The sequence below is a fragment of the Lycium barbarum genome, chromosome 5 (assembly GCF_019175385.1).
Source record: "Lycium barbarum isolate Lr01 chromosome 5, ASM1917538v2, whole genome shotgun sequence".
NCBI lineage: Eukaryota > Viridiplantae > Streptophyta > Magnoliopsida > Solanales > Solanaceae > Lycium > Lycium barbarum.
In genome coordinates, this window is record NC_083341.1 from 83,821,450 (window position 1) to 83,843,005 (window position 21,556).

Here is a 21,556-nt window from a genome sequence, read left to right on the forward strand (position 1 = left end):
CTTCTGAATAGCTGCTGTATGGGAACCCACTGTTTCTGTCAGCCCAGATAAAGTCCTTTCAGACTTAGATGATTGGCCAAAATCTTCTCAAGCATTGCTTCAACCTTCGAACTACCTTGCTCTGTTGACTGCCCTTTTGGTGGTATATAAGGATTGGAAGTCTTGTTCCCAAAATTGTTGTTGTTGTTCTAGCGCTACCATATGGTACCACATCAATATTGTTTGAGTGCCAAGCTTGATTATGAGTCGTCAGCTTGTTAAGTATGGCGGTCACTCATCGAAAGGTCTTATTTATAAAACAACCATCAGCTGCATTATTAGCTACTGACTGTGTCACTGGATCTAACCCTCGGTAGAACTTCTCCATTAATATATGTTCCAGAAAACCATGATTCGGGCTCTTCTGCAAATACTCATTGAATTTCTCCCAGGCTTCATATAGTTGTTCCCCCGGTCGCTGCTTGAATTCATATATCTTGTCACGAATTTCAGCCTTCTTACTAGGGGGTACCACTTTGTCAGAAAAGAAGCTACCATCTCTGCCCATGAAGTAATCGAATTTCGAGGCAGCTTCTCGAACCATGTTCTTGCCTCTCCAGCTAAGGAATATTTAAATAATGTCACGACCCAACCCCGTGGGCCGCGACTGGTATCCTAACTGGATACCCATACGTACCTACCTGACCGAATCAGCGACCCAGACAGAATATTTCAAATAAGTGTTTACAGATTCAAGCCAATACAGATACGGCGCGCGCGAAAATATATATACATATGCATACTGAAACTTTTGCATAAGCCGATGAGGCTAACATAGCAGACAGAGTCACAAAATCGTACGCACCTACCTGAACAGATGTAACCCGTAACCCACATACATATCTACAGGCCTCTAACAGACATACAGAATCAGATGACGGGACAGGGCCCCGCCGTACCCAGAATTGTCATACATACAGAATATACAGATGTCAGAAGATATATACCAAAAGTATTCGCTCCGGATCAAAGGAGCTCTTCAAAATAGCATAATCTGAGTCCTAGACTGGCGGTGTATCTCCAGGTGCGTCTGTACCTGCGGGCATGTAACGCAGCCCCCGAAGAACCGGGGGTCAGTACGAAAAATGTACCGAGTATGTAAAGCGGAAATGTATCAAACATAATCATAATCTGGACCAGAAACACAGAAATATAATAGACAGAATCATAAGCCGAACAGACAGACGGAAGTATACCGGACAGAGTCACAATCCAGACGGACAGACAGAACCATGGTCCAGATTGACAGACAGAATCATAATACATACGGACAGAATCACAATACATACGGACAGACAGACGTGTGCCGGACAGAATTATGCATGCAGAGTCATACAGAATCATACAGAGTCATGTGCTTATATAAATGCTGATAGCACATACATACATACATACAGATCCCGGCCATGTCACGGGGGCGCGGTAAACAGAACCCGGCCCTCTTAGTACGGGACGCGGTGGACAGACAGAATCAGATAATGTGCCATCCTGGCCGCCATCCCCATACACAGATCATGATATCATACTGATATAAACAGATCTCGGCCCGCACACCGAGGGACACGGTGAACAATGCAGAGGAATATGCACGATAACAGAACTTGGCCCGATACGCAGTGAAGGAAGCATTGAGACATCCACGAACAGATTAATGAGAAACCACACACATACAGACTCAATCAAACTGAAGTATGCCAAGCGGCGAGTCAAATCAGAGTATTCGGATGGTATTCATAATACGCGCCTATATCCTACTTGGGAAGGCACGACAGATTATCACCAAAATCATATTTTCAGATGTCAAAACCATTTTGCAAGATTTATATAAAAGCAGTCATATCATGGTCAAAATGATAGTTCAGATGTTGCCTGTGAAAAACGGACAGAAAGAAGGCAATTTAGGCCATACAAGAGGTATCGGGGCTCCGTGGGCCCACCTCGGACCAACTCGAGGCGACATCCGTAAATGACTGATAAAAGACCTTATGAGGTCATCCATAATCATTTAGAAGTATTCCGACTCCGTTTAAGGAAAGTTTCATACAAAAGTTCACTTTAAAGACGTTTTATAAGGAAAGGGTTTCAATCTTACTGAAGGAATTGGAGCGGATTTCCATCTCGAATTCCAAGGAACGGAGTCGTATTTAAGGCTCACGGTCGAGCCTATCATGTTCAGAACATGCCTAAGAATAAAGGGGAAGGCTTTACATACCTCGATTGCGCCTTACGCTCGCTTGGCTTCGATTCCAATTTCGTCCAGAATCTAGAAATGGTCAAGTTTACCAATTGTCAAATTTAAGCTTCTCAATAATCCAAACTTATTACATCCTTGCCTACCGAAATTTCGGCAGCATTTCCCCTATATATATATCATCCCCGAGACTTAGCTCGGCTTAGTTTATCAACACAGCAACCCAGAAACAACATCAATGACAACAACAAGCATTAAAACACATAATATGGCATAACTAGCCATCTTTCCGACATAACACAATATCTTTCATTCCAACCTTACACTTCCAAACCAATCTTATTATTTTCATATTCATCACTTATCAAGATCACTACAACATGATTCGGAGGCATATCATATCGTTTTCACCAAATATACATAAGGTATACACGATATACAAGTTTCCTACCAAAACCATAATTCACCTACAACTTCCAATTTTTTTTTTTTTTACAAACATGTTCATGACACGTTCATACCTTCCAACTTCATCAATGACAATCATAATTTGCCTCTTACTACTTTCATTTCCACATTTACATAAACCATAATAAAGTTAAATAATTTCCTTCAACAACTTAATAACCATTCTTCCATAACAACAAAAACGATTATTCTTTCATTCACTTCACAATTAACACAATTAACATGCTAACAAAATTTAGTTCACCTTCCAACATCAACACACACCACACGGCCACATACTATATTCTCCAACTTCCATTAATTCATTCAACTTTCATTTCTAATACAATTCCCACATTAACAACAACTAGATTTCAACATAAATTCAAGTCACCATTAACATGCAATGCAAGCATATATACGGCCAACATGCATACAACCCCAACACACAAAATTTTATGCTTTTCATTCATTTACACACACTACATCATACATACATCTCCCATAACATAACAAAAGCATAAAATTCTTACCTTTCCTTCAAGTTCTTCACTTGCTACAAAAATCACTTTCTTGCCAAGATACTTATACCACCTTGTAGAGGACCTTGCACTTAGTAGTATTACACCAAAATTACAATTTTTGGGTTCAAGATTGAAGGGCTAGAATTTTTTTCTTTTTCTTTCCTTTCTTTCTCTCCCTCACCCGAAACCTCCTCTTTTTTTTCTTGCTTTCTCTTGAAGCTTCTACAAGATATAGATGACTTAATAGATAATTCTCACATGGAAAAAATAATTCCATGGACTTGGGTCAATGCTTGGCCAGTTGGGCCTCTCCCAATTGGGCCTCATTTTCTCTTATTTGTTTTTTGAGTCCAATAGGCTAGACTTTGTAATTCATGGAGCAAGTTTCCAAAATTCCAATTTTGCCCTTGGCCTCCTTTCGTAATCCCACACCATTGTATTCACGACCGACATATTCATACCAAGTAAGGTCCAAATATGGCCTTATTCATTACAAGTCAAGTTATCTCGAATTTTTCGAATATACAAAAATACCGGATGTAACAAATAACCTCAACCGAATAGCATCTTGTGGAACATTATTCTGGATGTGATTAGCACACAAATCCACAAAATTCTGCAAATGACGTTGAGGGTCATTCTCGGTAGAGTTCCGAAAGTATCCCTCAAGTTTCAACAGCTGGTATAGACAGGAGTCAATTTTCACAGTAGCAGCTCCAACTCGAGGTTGAACAATAGCAGATGCATAGTCCTCCTCTGGAACATGTTCAGCGAAAATATTCTCATCATCTGAATAATTCGCCTGATTGTTCAAACGATTCCCCTGGTTACCAGCACATTGATTTTGCTGATTTTGATTCATGTTCACCTGGTTTACACAGAGTAGCAAACAAGGTGTGATGGAATAAGCAAAAGACTTTAATCCGAATCGTATCCATACGATTTTGCACTTCTCGACAAATATCATCTGTTTTATTATTCTAAGCGGGTATTCATTTTTGGGTAAAGTAAACACTATTTAGTAATTTCAAAATCATATTCCCTAGCAACGGCGCCAAAAATTTGATAGGCTCAAATTACACCTATTAATGGTATAACGCGGACGTTGTCAAATATGGTAACCCAAAAAGGTTGGGGTCGAATCTCACAGAGAATATGGTGTAAAAAGGTTACTAAAGTCGTAGGATGCTAAGTTCTAGGTCTAATGTCTTAATCCGATGATTTTGATAAAATTTGTTTTTCTATAGCTAATTGCTATCTATTGCGTTGGTGGAAATTTATGGTAAAAGAAACTAAGGTTGTGTCCCCGCTAGATAGGATGTATGATCATGGGTATTGATCTTGATATACTTATAATGGATCATTATATGAATGCACTTAATCTCTATGTGAATCTATACTATTTCCCAATAAATAAAGATTATGTCTTTCTATGATTTTCCCAAATATAAGAAAGTAGCTATGAAGAATGATTAATCATGCCAAGTAAATTCTTCTTATTCCTAAGTGAATTTATTAAACAAAGTTTAAAGCTTTGAGTCCTTGTTAGTTGTTCTTACCAACCCTAATTATTTTCCCAAATAAATCAAGGTTTGTGGCTTTAATCTATGTTTGCAACCATTAATTATGAATGAAGAATGAAGAATAACTAAACCCTAATAATCCATTATGTGTATATCAATCACAAAACATCCATCATAGGGTTCACAACCCTAGTAAGGGAATTTAGCTACTCATGACAAAGAACAAGAAATAAGAAATTGAAGAATTCATAATTGCTTACTTTGGAAGAAAAGATGAATTGATAATACTTGAATTGATGTTTGAATCTTCAAAAACTAGAGAGTATTTAATGTTCTAAGTCAAGAGACAAAAATATAATAACTGATAACTATTAAAAACCCTACAATGACTATTTATAGGTTTCGAAAAAATAAAGTTACAGATTTGTACTTTGGTCCCGTCGACACGAAATACGATCCGTAAGTGAAATACGGACCGTAAATCAGTTTACGACCAAGTCGTCCTTCTAATTGTGATCAACTTCCGTCTTTTGAAATATTGACCGTAAAGTGGTTTACGGCCCGTAAACTGCCTGGTCGTCTTTCAACTTTCAAAACTCAGACTTTCTGCCAAATGCTCGAATGGTTAAATACGTGTTGAACTACGGACAGTAAACTGAAATACGGTCCGTAAACTCAGCTCGTAAATCACCATGTTCTCAGCCTGCCTTTCTGTTCTATTTATTCTTTAATACGACCTTGGAATACGGCCCGTATTTGAGAATACAGACCGTAAACTGAGTTTACGACCTGGTTCTGCACTTTCAACTGTTGTCATGCCAAATCTGTTTCGTCACCTGAAAAACATTAAAAACCACGTAAAATCACATAGACTTGCTTAAAAACAAGCAAAACATATAACAGAAAAGCATCGATTTGTGGCGTAAAATCACGCCACATCAGTACACTTCAGAGGATGCCCATTCCTGAGTGAAAGTAGGAAAGAATAGCAATGGATTTCGTGGTTGGTCCTCTGAAGATGTTGGGGAAGTTTGATTCTATTTGGGTTATTGTTGACAGGTTGACTAAATCTACCCATTTTATTCCGGTGTGAATAACTTATGGCGCGGAGAAATTAGCTAAGATCTACATTCGTGAGGTGGTTAGGAAACATGGGGTTCCTATCTCCATTGTGTCTGACAGGGGCACAACGTTCATATCTTTATTTTGGGAGCATTTCCATGAGGAATTGGGTACCTGGTTGGACCTTACTATAACTTTCCACCCTCAGACTGACGGGCTGTCCGAGTGGACTATTTAGGTTCTTGAAGATATGCTTCGGGCTTGTGTGATAGACTTTGGTGGTCATTGGGATCAGTTCTTGCCATTGGCCGAGTTGGCATATAATAATAGCTACCACTCGAGCGTTGACATGGCTCCGTTTGAGGCGTTGTATGGGAGGAGGTGCTGGTCTCCTATTGGGTGGTTTTATGCGTTTGAGGTGAGACCTTGGAGTACGGACCTTCTGAGAGAGTCCTTAGAGAAGGTGAATGTGATTTAAGCTAAGCTTGTAGCAGCTCAGAGTAGGCAAAAGGAATATGCGGACCGTAAAGTCCGAAATCTTGAGTTTGGAGAGAGAGAGCAAGTGTTGTTGAAAGTCTCACCAAGAAGGGTGTGATGAGGTTTGGGAAGAAGGTCGAGCTTAGCCTGAGGTACATTGGGTCGTTTGAGATTCTCAAGAGTGTAGGGGAGGTAGCTTATGAGTTGGCTTTACCTCCGGGTCTATTAGGCGTTCATCCAGTATTTCACGCTTAGATATTGAAGAGGTACCACGATGATGGTTCGTACATAATCCGTTGGGATTCGGTTTTGCTAGGTGAGAACTTGTCATATGAGGAAGAGCTAGTTGCTATCTTAGATAGAGATGTTCGTAAGTTGAGGTAAAAGGAAATAGCCTATGTGAAGGTTCAGTGGAAGAATCGCCCAGTCAAAGAAGCTACTTGGGAAACGGAATTAGAGATGCGTAGCAAGTACCCTAAACTTTTCGACCAGACAGGTACTTTTCCCTAGATTTCTCATCCTTGTCCATTCGGAGATGAACGGTGTTTTAATTGGTATCTGGTGTAATGACCTTCCCGATCGTTATGGAAAATATAGGATCACCCTACCAAATAGAACCTTCCCAAGGGTAGAACGAGCAAATAGAAACTCGATTCTATAAGTCTAGGAGCTAAAAACTTGACTTGTTGTGATTATTGTTTGATTGTGTTGAGTCCATGTGTGTGTGTGTGGGGGGGGGGGGGTCATTTAGAAAATTAGAACTCTGTTGGGAATTCCGAGGCCAAGGGTGACTCCATAAGGTGTTTTTGTATCAATGTGCATGTTTCGTGGTGTTTGTGAGGCCTCAGACGAAATGTTGGGTGCTAGAGCTAAAACACTTTGAAAATTGCGAGCTTACTGCCTTAGTAGTACCACTGTGGCGGGGGGGGGGGGGGTGTACCGCTGTAGCGGCCGACCTCTTGCCACCGCGGTCATTTGGGAATCGGGGTGTTCGTTATGGTGGGCAATGGACCGCTGTAGTGTCACTGCTGCAGCGGGTCCAGGCTCGCCAAAACAGAGGGATAGGTTTGTTATGGTCCGCTACGACGGGCACTTTCCCGCTATAGTGAGATCCACGCAGCGACATAACGACCGCTGTAGCGGTTGACGGAAAGCAGTATCCGAGTTTTAAAAACTTAGTTCCGAATTCTTTATTCATAAAACTCCAAAATAGTTCCCAACAAGCACCTAGGGGGAAATTCCAAGCTAGGGCAAGAATATCCTTGAGAGGTAAGTCTTAACCATTCCTTCCATCATCACGCTTTCATCTCCATGATTATCATCCCTTTTATGGGTCTACAATGGTAAATTGGTAATAGCAACCCTAAAACTTAATGGACTTCCAATAATTGATGGGTTATGATTGTTATTGTGTATTTATCATCTAATAGTTTGGGTTATCACTTTCTAGCCAAGAATTGAACCATTAGATACATGAACTAAGTGAATTGAGACTTACGGTTTCATAAAAATTGTATCTTGACCATGGAAACTGCTTGTAATAGATGTTTTGATTAAATAGCTTTATAAATTGATGATTGGTGGTTGCTAAGGCAATTGTTAGGTTGTTTCACACCTAGAAATCATTCACCCATTGGAATGGGGCTAAAGGGAAGGGTGTTCTTGAATTGATTTTGTGACTAGAGTAATTATGACTTATTGAGCATTCTAATTGCTATACTTTGAACGTTCTGAGGCTTTACGTAAGGGGAAGGCTATAGCGGAGTGATTCGCATTGTTCCAGCTCTACGGTTGAGGGAGGTTACGATCTACTTGAGTTAGACTTTGATTAGTTGATTGTATGTGTTGTGAAATCGATAGGAGAAAGCTTGTCTAGTCTTCAAACATGATGTCTGTGTGGTTGAACTCCTATATGCAATTTATTGAGTGACTGTGTGGGCATCGTGCCACTATTCATTGTGTTGGAACCTACAGTTTGATGTTGTTGTGGTGAGAAGTTAATATGATCTTCTCGTTGAAATTGGGATACAAAATGATGATTCGATTATTGAAAATAAGAGGACAAGAAATACTAATGTTTATATATGAAAAGGAACATTTGACCGGGGGTGAGGATATGACCTAGATTATGAGCTCGTGGTCCGAGATTCATTCGGAAATGAGTGGTACATGATGTGGATCCGCGTCCGAGGTTCTTTCTGGAGCGGAGGATTTATGGCTCGGGTGCGATGAGTATCCGGAACGAGTGGTACATAGACACCATGGGTCTCCTGCAGGTCATGACTACTGAGCAATGACATAAGTTAGCATGTGTGTACAACGTGTATATGGTTATTGTTGGTATACTTGTTCCGTTGGTTGCTTCCGTTGATTTGATTCTTGATATAATTGGGTGACTTGATTGTTAATATCCTTGGTTGACTTGTTGTTGGGTTATTGATTATGTGTTGTTGACTGGCTTGTCTATTTTATTGGTTTTATGATGTATGCATGATACTAATCTTAGTCGGCCTATGATATCTACTGGTACATAGTGTTTGTACTGATACTACCTTGCTGCATTCTTTTGAGTGCAGATTGTGATCCAGAGACTACTACCCGACCTTATATCTAGCGTTGAGGCCATTTACTGACAGATTTAGGGTGAGCTTCTATCCATGTCAGGCCTCCCGAAGATCTTCTTTTGTGATGTCTATTTCTATTCCGGACATTGTTGGTTATTTATTTAGACAAATTACATTCCTTAGACATGTTCTAGATTAGAGTCCTTGTACGGTGACTTTCGGATTTTGGGGTTGTAATAGTTAGGACTTCCGCATTTACTTCATTGTTTTATGGCATGACTAGACTTTGATTATCTTGTGGTTGAATGGGTAATAAGCTCTATTAAACTAGTTAATGTAAAAATGGACTTGAATGAATAGATGGCTTACGTGTTGGTTCGCCCACTAGGAGTTAGTATAGGTGCCAGTCATAATGGGTTGGGTCGTGACAATGGCACTTCCCATTGTCCTGTCAAGATCATTTTCAGTGTCATTGAGTCAGTCTCCAAAGTTACTAGCAATAGACTGTTTGCTACACAATATCTAATCCTTTCCTGCAAAGCCATTGCTTGAGCAACTAAGTTTGATCCATCTTATATTCTTCTAGCTGCAGCATGCACTAGATCTCCCACAGAGTTCCTAATATAAAATTCCACTGAACTTGGCCCTGGTTTGCCTCTAGAAGCACTATCTGAGTTACACTTAAACCAGCCTAACATAGGCAGATTCCATCTCACTATCTTGCTCACTATGTGTGGTATGTATGTTTCAATCATCCGCATTATTTGAGGAAGAGACTTTGGTACTTGCATTCTGGGATTTATAACTTTGCACATCTGATGGATAGTCAAATTTATTTCATATATCACCTTATTGATAGACATCTTCTCTCCATGCACCACAGTGTTCCTCCACTTCCATATTTCCCACATTGTGATCACTGGTATGGCTCTAATAATAGATTTGAACTTAGATGAACAATCAACATTCCACCAGACTTGTATCACTTGTTTCACCTGAAGCAAAGTTGTTGTGATACCTACAGCAACTTTAACATATCTCCAATCCTGTGAAGCAATCTTTCCTGTGACAAACAGATGATCTACAGTTTCACATTATTTAGGATCACAACAATAGCATTTTCCTTCTGTATCAATCCCAATCCTTCTCACTATATCCCCTACTAGCAGTTTGCATTTTCACAATCTCCAGAAAAAGAAAGAAATTTTGAAAGGCAACCAGGTATCCACATGCTTTTGTATATATCAGACTTCACTGATTTCCTTCTTAAAAGCTCCCACGCACTTCCAACTGTAAATTTACCAAATGTTGTCATCATCCACCTTGGTTTATCCCATTCTTTTGTAGATTCATAATAGCCTAACTCTTCTAGAATATGATCAACAATATCAGTGGGAAAAAGCTGCTACAGTTTACTCATGGTCCACCCTTCCTGATTTCTCAATTCCTTCACATCTTGTACTGTTTCATCCATAACTGTCATGACCCAATTTGGCTATGCCGTGCGGGAACTTACCTTTCCAACATCGGTAAGAGAATCCTCAACCCAACAAAAGCAAAGACATAAATAAATAAATAAATCAATTCAAGCGGAAAAGACTAATCACGGAAGTCTTACAATATTATAATAGAAATAGTGCGGAATAAGAAAATACCCCCAGGGTCTGGTTTAAGCCATACAAGAGCATCTAATAGAAATATAAAAGTCTGGAGTAATAATACATAAATCTGTCTGTGTCTCTAAATAGGAATAATAAGACATAAAATAGAAAGAGTCTTCAACAGCGAACGTCTCGTGCTCACCCTGAAAACTCACAACAATGCTGATGATGACGATCAGCCACGAAATATGGAAGCAGACCCAACCTGATACTCTGCATTCATAAAGGAATGCAGCAAGTATAGGTCAGTACAAAAAAATAGTACTGGTAGGTATCATCGGCCGACTAAGTATAGCTAACACAATTAAGACAATAAAGCAGAATAGGCAAATAAATCAACAAGTATAAGTCATACAAAATCAGAACAGGTATCCTCCATCACCTAGGTTGAAGCATCTAAACCCAAGTATACCAAGTCTTAATATCTACATCCAATCTGGAATCAATCAACACAAGTACAACACCGGATCATCACAATATAGGCCAAGATGCAATGCAATGATGTAAGAATGCCAATGCAATGCAATGTAGTGTGCACATGTACTCTGGACGGAAGTATCGACACCCCGGTAGCACAACCCATGGGGAGCCCACAGTGTCCACACATCACCCGCTCTGGAATGCCTCATCGAATCATGAGCACAATCACAATATAGGTCACATCGTCACACCCTGTCAAATGTGCCTTACTCGCATATATGCTATCATACATAGGCCACATCGTCACCCCCTGTCAAATGTGCCTTATATATATACATGAACTGCCACAACATAGGCGACATCGTCACCCCCTGTCAAATGTGCCTTATATATATATATATATATATATACACGAGCTGCCACCGCATAGGACACATCATCACCCCTTGTCAAATGTGCCTTATACATATGTATAGATGCAAGATGAATATACAAGTGTGATTTCACGTATCGAAACGCAAGCATGAAAGAAACTCATATGTAAACATGAAGATGACAACGACTAGATCTCATATCAACAATCAACGTGCCGCACATGGACACCTCACAATATAAATCTCATCTCACCCAACAAGAGACCTCGGGCATCGTACACTCATTCCGCTCCGGTATATGACCTCAGATCACGGACTCTCATATCACACAATCCATAATTTCGGAACAACCATCGGACATTGGACTACTCACATCACTCTCATGCAAACTGAGCTCATCTCATCACAGTGTTTCATCAAGTACCTACAGCGTATCAATAGTATATCATGAAGAATGAGAATGAGCGCAATGCATATGTCAACATCGAGAATCAGCCCAATATCACAAGTACCATCAATGGGTACGCCGACCACTTATCAATGTCACAAGTACCAACATGGGTATGCCAACAATATCATGAAAGACTACACAAGTCATTTAGAATCCTATCCTCGTATTAACATCAACTCGTAAGGTACTACAATATTACAATCAAGATGGAACAAAAAATCGTAATATCTACTTCCAACACGTGGAATCAAACCAACACAATAGAACAATCAAGTCACAACACAATGGGTGGCTAGTCCCAATCACATAACAAGGCCCAACCTAAGACAATATCCAACCCAACATCATACCCAAAGGTTTACATGCTTTCTCCAACAATATAATATAAATATATGCTTCGCTATACGAAGTCTCAACAAGGGTAAGCCATAACCTACCTGGATGGCCGAACAGCAACAGCAACAATCACTCTATAGCCTTGCCCTTTCGCTGAGCCTCAATATCAAAGAAGTCTAGGCACAATGGAAATCTAGATTATAAATCATGAGGAACGATCCTAATATTGTTATCATTCAATTTACGTCAAATTCAACCTTAGAATTTGGGGAAACGGGGCCCACAAGGCCAAAACATGAAATTCGAAAGCAAAATATCAAATTAAGCACTAGGTGATCATAACCCAATAACTAATTGCTAATTTAACGCGTGGATTCCCGTAATTTCGAATTCAAAGTAAAACCTCCAATTTTGGGCATAAACTTTAACTCTTTGATTTAAGAACTTAGCTCTAATAATGGAAGATATATGATTAGCAACCTTAGATTCATCAAATCTAGCATAAACCCCATCAATTTCATCATTAATAAGCCTAGATAGAACATTCATCAAAACCCACTTTTAATCTTCCATAACTAAGGAATTACTAAGGAAAAGGGAAATCTATGATGATTAGGATTAATGAAATAGTAAAAGGATTAGCAAGACTTATCTCCAAGAGTTTCCTCCAATAATCTCTAAAAACAGTCCCCAAGAGCTCAAATATCGAAATGGAAAATAATGAGGGATTAAAGGCTTTTAACACTTCATTAACTAAACTCACTGCCCGTCACCTGATTTGGTGACGCTGGGACCGCCCCAGCGGAGCCGCTCCAGCGGTCCCTTGGCCGCTTCAGCGGTCAAGCCCATTTGGCTTAGACCGCTCCTGCAATACCACTGTCGCGGTGTTGCTGCTGGCAAAGCGGGCACCAGACACCAGAAATCCACCCAAGTTTCATGATTCAATCCGATTTTCTGACTAATTCCTAAGGCCATCTGCTCACATACCATACATATAGACATACATAAAAACACACTACGAATGCACTCATGGCTTCGGAATTTCCAATGGATGTCTCGTCGACCGAGTCAACCCTTGATACCTTAATTTCAATTTCCCAATCCAAGTTCCAAAATGCATCCCAGAACATTGGGAACCTGTTACACCTCGTTGTTTTGCACCTTGAGATTCATCGTATGATTAGTTGTCCTAATCTTTCACATCGAAATTATCTTCGAGGTTATACGATATTAGAGATGCTTATTGTCACATCTTGTATTTTCGTTCAATATATACATGACTAAGTTGAGAGAAAAGAAATTTGGGAAAATATAAACGAGATGCTTGCTTACCCGACGTGCTTGCTTAACCTACTTACTTTCCGTCCTAGTTACTTGAGTAGGTGACAAGTTAACGACAAGTAGGTTATACACCTACTTAAAGTGTATGGACCTAGTTAAAAATAGAAAGGAAAAGGATAGAGATGGGTTGATCTGGGGCAGCCCAATAACCATTTGCCCAAGCCCTTTTAGGAGGCTATATATATATACATATATCACCTCATTTACATTCAGAAACAACATAAACATCTCTGCCCCACGTTGTCAAGGCAGCAGCCCTCTTTCTCTTAGGGTTTATAAGTGTTCTTCTAACATTTCTTACTAAACAGCCCATAAAACCCCATAAACTCTAGGTGATTTACATCCCTTTTCAAGTTGATGTTGAAGGGAAGATTAAAGCTTGTTAGAATCTGAACCAAGAGCAATATTTCTACAGAAAAGGTAAGGGTTAACTTTCTATTTTCTTCCCCCTATAAGTTTTGTAAGGTAAAAGGACGTGGAGAGACCCATATAATTAAAGAGTAGTAGGCTCATAGTTCGTCGTTACGTTTCAGGTCGATTAACACTAGTATGATAATCGTATTATGCAGAAGTGAACACATGTAGGAGCTACTTTTGTTGTGAGTTAATTGAGGACTTCTAATCAAGGTAAGTTTTCAATTATTCTTTATGTACATGAGCTAGCTAAAGCTTTACTTATATTGGCTTGTTAGGAACTTGTGAAACATCGACTAGAAGTCCTAATCTATTGTTGAATGTTGACCTAATGGATTGTGGAAGTTATTCTTGTATTGTTGGAGGGTTGGACGTGTTGTCGATTGTTATTTTCATTGTTTTTGATTTTTTTAATGTGTGAGTAAATTCTGGAAAGAAGAGGGGTTCAAAACTATTGTTGTAGGATCGGAAACCGAGCTTGCTGCTCGCTATGCTATAATTATGAATTTTTGGGATTGTTCTTATGGTGTTAATGAGCTGGATTGATAGTGTTGATTGCTAGTGTTGTTAATATTGTTGTTGACTGCTGTTTTGTATTTCGAATGTAAAGAAATGCAGGGGAGGTGTTCCGATTTTCTAGAAATGAGCTACTAGCTTAGAAATCTGTTTTAAGCCCTTTCATAGCTTAACCATAGTTTTAATGTCTTGATGTAGGTTGAAGTACTACGGCCAGTATACACACACACACACACACACACACACACACACACACATATATATATATATATAGTGAGTCGTTGATAAGCATAAAGGTATGTAAAGCTATCCCTTCTTCCTTCTTTGGCATGAATTACATAAAATGAACAAACGACGAACACATATGACTCCAATGAACTCTAGTTCTCAGTAGTACTTGACATGATAGTTGTCTTTGGTCCCCCAAGTGTTAGTTCATCATATCTCTTCTCTCGAATCCCAAATGATGATTCATTTTGTACATGATTTCCCCTAATACTAAGTGTTCTCACATCGATAATAACTCTTTCAAAAGATATTCTGAGATAACATGATTGTGCATTCACAAAAGAGTCTTCATACAGGATTATGAGTTACTAATGAAAGGCTTGCCACTCGTATACATTTTCATTGCATCATTTCACCGAGTCCCTTACTAATGGGCCGGGTACGGTATATATTTACGTAACCACGGATCAGCTGGCCTTTCTCACAGAGTCCCTTACTAAAGGGCCGGGTACGGTATATATGTATGTATATGACTTCACTCACCGAGTCCCATAATGGGTCGGGTATGGTACACATAGTATATATATGCATGACTCACAACATAAGGTATGAATGCACTGGTATCCCTTTATTATCATACTTATCTCGTGTCATCTTTTCACTCAGTCATGATCTTCATTATTGTACTTCATGCTTTATATATTCAGTACATTTTCCGTACTGACCCCCTTTCTTCGGGGGCTGTGTTTCATGCCCGCAGGGACATACACTCAGGTTGGTGATCCTCCAGCCTAAGACTTCTACTCAGCTGCTTGGAGAGCTCTATTGTTCTAGAGCTTGAGTCATTTTGGTATAGATCCTTTGATATAGACTTATGCATATCTAGGGGTACGGTGGGGCCGTGTCTTGTCATATTTCACTGTTATACTCTTTGAGGTCTGTAGACATGTATGGGTTGTATATATGTTTTTGTCAGCTATATCAACGTAGTTCATTTTGGATATTCTCGTATATAGTGGCAGCCTTGTCGGCTTGCATATTTTGTTATGTTTTTGTTAGTTCTGACTCCTCAGGAGACAGGTTCATTCTGGTATATGACATTATGAGCCTATAACATGATTTTACAAATTTCCATATTGTCCTTAGTTTCAGTCTGATTCTATCTAGCAGGTTTGTATACGAGTGTTCAACTCGGGCACTAGTCATGGCCCATCGGTTTGAGTCGTGATAAAAGTGGTATTAGAGCAGTTCATCCTCGGAGTGTCTACAGACCCTGTCTAGTAGAGTCTTATTTATCAGTGTGTTGTGCACCACGTCTATAAACAGGATGCTACAGGACATTTAGGATGTCATCTTTCCTTCTTACTCTAGATCATGTGATAGGGCTATCTTATCAGGATAATCCCTCTCTAACGAATTGTTGTGTTTTCAGCTATGCCTCCAAAGAAAGCGATAGCCGCCCAGAAGGGAAAATCAGTAGCAAGAGATACTAGTCAGACTTGAAGAGTTACTAAGGCCCGTGACCAGTCTATGCCTGAGATTATAGTCCAGTCAGCGAGCTCTGCTACACCGCCACCTCCAGAGGAGCTTGGAGCAGCAACAACTCTAATTCAGGAGGCAGCACCACCGCCAGCTCCCGAGGCCCAGTACCTTAGCCAGGGGCGGAGGATAGGGCCATGAAAGTTGCAGTTCAGTTGCTGACCAGATTAGTGGCAGGGTAGGCTCCCAGGCATGGACCAGGAGTTGACTATGCGGATAGGTCTGTTAGCTTGAGGGGTCGTGACTTCTTGAATTGTGATCCTCCAGAGTTTTTTGGGTCAAAGCCCGAGGATGATCCATAGGAGTATATTCGTCAGATGCAGCGTACATTAAGGATAATGAAGGCTTCTGAGACTGAGTCTGTTGAGTTGGCTTCGTATCGATTGCGAGATGTAGTTGTTAATTGGTATGAGTCTTGGGAGTTTTCTAGAGGCGAGGGTGCTCCTCCAGTGGTATGGGATGAGTTTGTGGAGGCCTTCCTTGGCCACTTCCTGCCTCGAGAGATGAGGCAAGCTAGAGTTGATAAATTCTTACATTCGAGGCAGAATGGCAGGAGCGTTCGAGAGTATAGTCTTGAGTTTGATCCATTGGCTAGATATGCGCCGACTATTATAGCTGATATGGCAGATAGATTGCATCGTTATGTGATGGGACTAGATCGTTATATGATTGATGGTTGTATGGCAGTGGCCCTTCAGCCAGGTATGGATATTGCTCGGGTATAGGCATACGCACAGGGGGTAGAGGATTGACACATGGGACATCAACCCGATAGAGATCATGACAGAGGCCAACATAAGAGGACTAGATCAGCGGGTTATTCTGGTGAGTTTCGAGGTGGGCAGCCTCAGTAGCATGTTAGATATTCTTCCCAGCCAGTACAGAGTGCACCCCCACTGTTCACGGGTAGGAGATTCGATCGCACAGGGTATTCAGGAGCCTGTCAGAGATCCATGGCTTCAGGTTCACAGATGAGTAGGGGTTCGAGTTAGTCAAGGCCACCTTTGCCTTGGTGATCTCAGTGTGGTAGGCCCCATTTTGGGGAATGTCGTTTGGCTACAGGTGCTTGTTTTTCTTGCGGCCGTCAAGGCCATGAGATGAGAGAGTGTCCTTATAGAGGTGGTACAGGTGGTATGGCTCAGCCTACCGAGTCGGGGTAGGGTATTCAGACACCAGCAGGCCACGGTAGAGGTCGTGGCGGAGCTTCCAATTCTAGCAGTCCTTGGAACTGCATATATGCTATAGCTAGTAGGCAGGATCAGGAGGCGTCACCGAATGTGGTTACAGGTATATTATCGATTTTCTCTCGGGACGTATATGCATTGATAGATCCAGGTTCCACCATATAATATATATCCCCATTTGTTGCTAGTAGAATCGGAATAGAACCTAAGTTGATAGAACCATTTGAGGTAGCTACACCGGTAGGAGATTGTGTCATAGCTAAGCAAGTATATAGAAATTGTTCGGTGGTTATATATAGTCGTCATACCATAGTAGATCTGATAGAGTTAGACATGACTGAGTTTGATGTTATTATGGGTATGGATTGGTTGACTTCTTATTATGCTAATGTTGATTGTAGAGAAAAGATAGTTCGATTTCAGTTTCCAGAAGAGCCGATTATAGAGTGGAAAGGGAATACAGCATCGCCGAGGGGTAAGTTTATTTCATACCTCAAGGCAAGGAAGATGGTTAGAAAAGGCTATATTTATCATCTGGTTCGAGTGCATGATATGAAAGCAAAGGTACCGGCTATTCAGTCAGTCCCGGTAGTTAATGAATTCCTAGATGAACTTCCAGGTCTTCCTCCAGAACGGGAGATAGAGTTCATTATAGATGTATTGCCAGATAATCAGCCTGTATCTATTCCTCCTTATAGAATGGCACCTGCAGAGCTGAAGGAATTAAAGGAGCAACTGAGAGACTTGTTAGAAAAAGGCTTCATCAGGCCTAGTACATCACCTTGGGGAACACCGATACTATTTGTGAGAAAGAAAGATGGGTCGCTACGGATGTGTATTGATTATAGGCAGCTGAATAAAGTAACGACAAAGAACAGGTATCCCCTTCCCAGGATTGACGATCTATTTGACCAATTGCATGGTGCTAAGTGTTTTTCGAAGATAGACTTGCGGTCAGGTTATCATTAGGTACGAGTAAAGGAGGCAGATATTCCGAAGACGACATTCAGGACCCGATACGGGCATTATGAGTTTAGAGTGATGTCTTTTGGGCTGACAATTGCTCCAGCGGTGTTTATGGATTTGATGAACCGGGTATTCAAACCATTCCTAGATACGTTCGTTATTGTATTTATTAATGATATTCTGGTTTATTCACGTTCAGAAGAGGAGCATCCAGACCATTTGAGAATGGTACTTAGGGTACTCCAGCACCAAAAGTTGTATGCTAAATTTTCTAAGTGTGAATTCTGGTTGACTTCAGTAGCATTCTTGGGGCATATTATTGGAGATGACGGTATTCGGGTAGATACGCAGAAGATTGAGGTGGTAAAGACTTGGCCCAAACCTACGACACCTACTGAGGTACGCAGTTTTCTGGGGCTAGCAGGATATTACAGGAGATTCGTAGAAAAGTTTGCCTCGATTTCAATGCCTTTGACAAGGCTAACTCAGAAGGCAACTAAGTTCTAGTGGACTGATGCTTGTGAGCAAAGCTTCCAGTTGCTAAAAGATAAGTTGATTACGGCTCCAGTTCTAACTCTTCTTGAGGGACCAGATGGCTATGTTATTTATTGTGATGCTTCAGGTGTTGGACTAGGTTGTGTATTGATATAGCATGGCAGAGTTATAGCCTATGCCTCCAGACAGCTCAGAAAGCACGAGAAGAATTATCCTATTCATGATCTGGAGTTAGCATCAGTGATTCATGCCTTGAAGATATGAAGGCATTATTTATATGGTGTTTATGTTGATATTTATACGGATCACAAGAGTCTCAAATATATCTTTAAGTAGAAAAGGCTAAATTTACGACAGAGACAGTAGCTAGAGCTACTCAAGGATTATGATGTTGATATTCTCTACCATCCAGGAAAAGCAAATGTTGTAGCAGAATCTCTTAACCATAAATCTATGGGTAGCTTGACAGATGTGCAGCCAGAAAGGAAGGAGATGGTTCGTGAGATTTACCAGCTAGCTAGCCTTGGTGTCACGACCCAACCCCGTGGGCCGTGACTAGTACCCGATATGGGCACCCGTACATACTTACCAACCGAATCACGCTTACACTTACATTTTTTTTCAAACCTCGTGCGTACAAATTATAAACATATCCTTTAACCCGTTATTTATATCATACACGTGACCCGATTATGTTAACGTAGTGCAGGGGAGAATCAAACATAAACCAAGTAAGCGTTTCTGAGCAAACATGACCCGTAACCCACATACATGTCTACAGGCCCCTAATACAAACAACAGAACCATATGGCGAGACAGGGCCCCGCCGTACCCCAGAATAATCACAAACACAACAATATGTACAACTGAAGGATCTGTACCAAGAAGGTGGGCTCCGGAACAAAGGAGCACTCCCAAAAGCAGACTGTGTACCTAGGCTGGCGGACCACCACAGTAAGCGTCTGTACCTGCGTGGCATGAAGCGCAGCCCCCGAAGAAAGGGGGTCAGTACGGAATATGTATTGAGTATGTAAAGCATGGAATACAGAAAATAGAAACATATCCAGAACAACGGTACCAAATCAAGTCTACTATCCAAAATACCAGAGTGCTTACCTTCCACACACAAGTCATTTACATATTTATATGTCGATGTCGGAGGCCAGAAGAAATACAATAAATACGTGAATCATCCTGTGTACCAAAAGCTTACCTACCAGACTCAGGGAGGGCATGACAGGATCGTATATCTTAAATGTATATGTCAAATAACATGCCCTGGCCCTTTGTGAGGGACACGGTAAATGGAATCATATATATTAACATAATATATCAAATGTTCATGTATCGTTCCCCGACCCTTGGTAAGGGACGCGGTGAATCATATATCAACTATGCCAATGTCATGTATCATATATGCAAGTAACGTACCCCGGCCCTCAGGGAGGGGCGCGGTAAATCATATTTCATGTATGTCAATGTCATGTATCATGCATGCATATAACGTGCCCCGGCCCTCTTTTGCGGAACGCGGTGAATGGAGTCATCATATGCCATCCTGGCCACCTCCCCGTAATCATATCATGTGCATATACGTGCCTCGGTCCGCAAGTGAGAGGGACGCGGTGAATAATGCAGAGAAGTACGCACGAGAACATATCCTGGCCGGGGCTCAGTGAAATCCAAATCAAGCTTGCACGAACAGAGTAGAGCGAAACCATATGCACACAATCAAGACCCGAGATACACACATACTTATATGCAAATACATTATCGGCATCTGGAGGTCCAGAAACAAGCTTCGAGTCAATCGGAACTAGCATACGAAAGTTACGAGCGTTCGAAGTACGGAACGCTCCATAAATGTTTCGGAAGTCAATCTTTGCAAAACCGAAGTATTGGTCGTATCAGCTACCTTTCGGATGACGTATAGAGCAAATTAAGTACAACTTAGATTCATACGCGCATACACCACTACATATCAAGGTATTAATTATATCACTTGTTTTCTTTACTAACAACTAAGGAATATATCAAATAGGTCTTTAGGTATCGTGCCAACTTCATATGTATGAAATTAAATAAACTTTCGAAGTCATGTGTACGCATCGTAATATATCAAGCTTCGGTGGAACCATCATTCATGTTATCATACTTACAAAATTTTCTTTAAAACATGCTTCACGAAAGTTGGGGACAATATGGCTCATAATATTCTTTCCGACACAAATTCTTTATACTTATTTCGTTACTCGATCATGTCGTAAAATGGGTCATGTCAAACATACTTCTATCAATATAAGTCAGAATCATAGGCAGACTCCGAACATATTAGATAACACTTTAGAAGCGAATTACTTCCGGATATCTTACGGATCAGACCAAGTATAATTTATAGGATCGCGTGTTCATATCAACATATGGATTAAGGACTCAATGGTACAGTAAGACAACCATCGTTTGGTAATCGGAACAATCACCAAACGTTTCCCTTAATTATTGTACGGAATTAAGTCAAATAGAATAATAGGGGAGGATTCGGGAATAGTGGGTCCACCTCGGGTCAAGTCAAGGCGACGGACATGAATCGTGGACAATAAGGGAAACTTTAGTTTGATTATTCAATTGATTAATGGATATGGAAAAATGTTGACATTAGTTTGATAGTGTGATGTTTGGATGAAAGTTGTCGCTTTATGTAGAAAGGAAGAATATTGACTTTAGATTTGTTTTGTTGTGACTTTGATGTCGTTTGGTATTGTTGGGTTGTTGTTGTTGATATTATGAGCCGAGCTAAGCCTCGG

General features: G+C 40.5%; 1 non-coding gene across 1 annotated transcript; it reads left to right on the plus strand.

Annotated features, from left to right (window-relative positions):
- The first annotated feature begins 383 nt into the window (after positions 1-383).
- Positions 384-489, plus strand: LOC132643098 (small nucleolar RNA R71). Its single transcript, XR_009583543.1, has one exon. It is a non-coding gene; the product is annotated as a small nucleolar RNA R71 (small nucleolar RNA).
- The last annotated feature ends 21,067 nt before the right edge of the window (positions 490-21,556 follow it).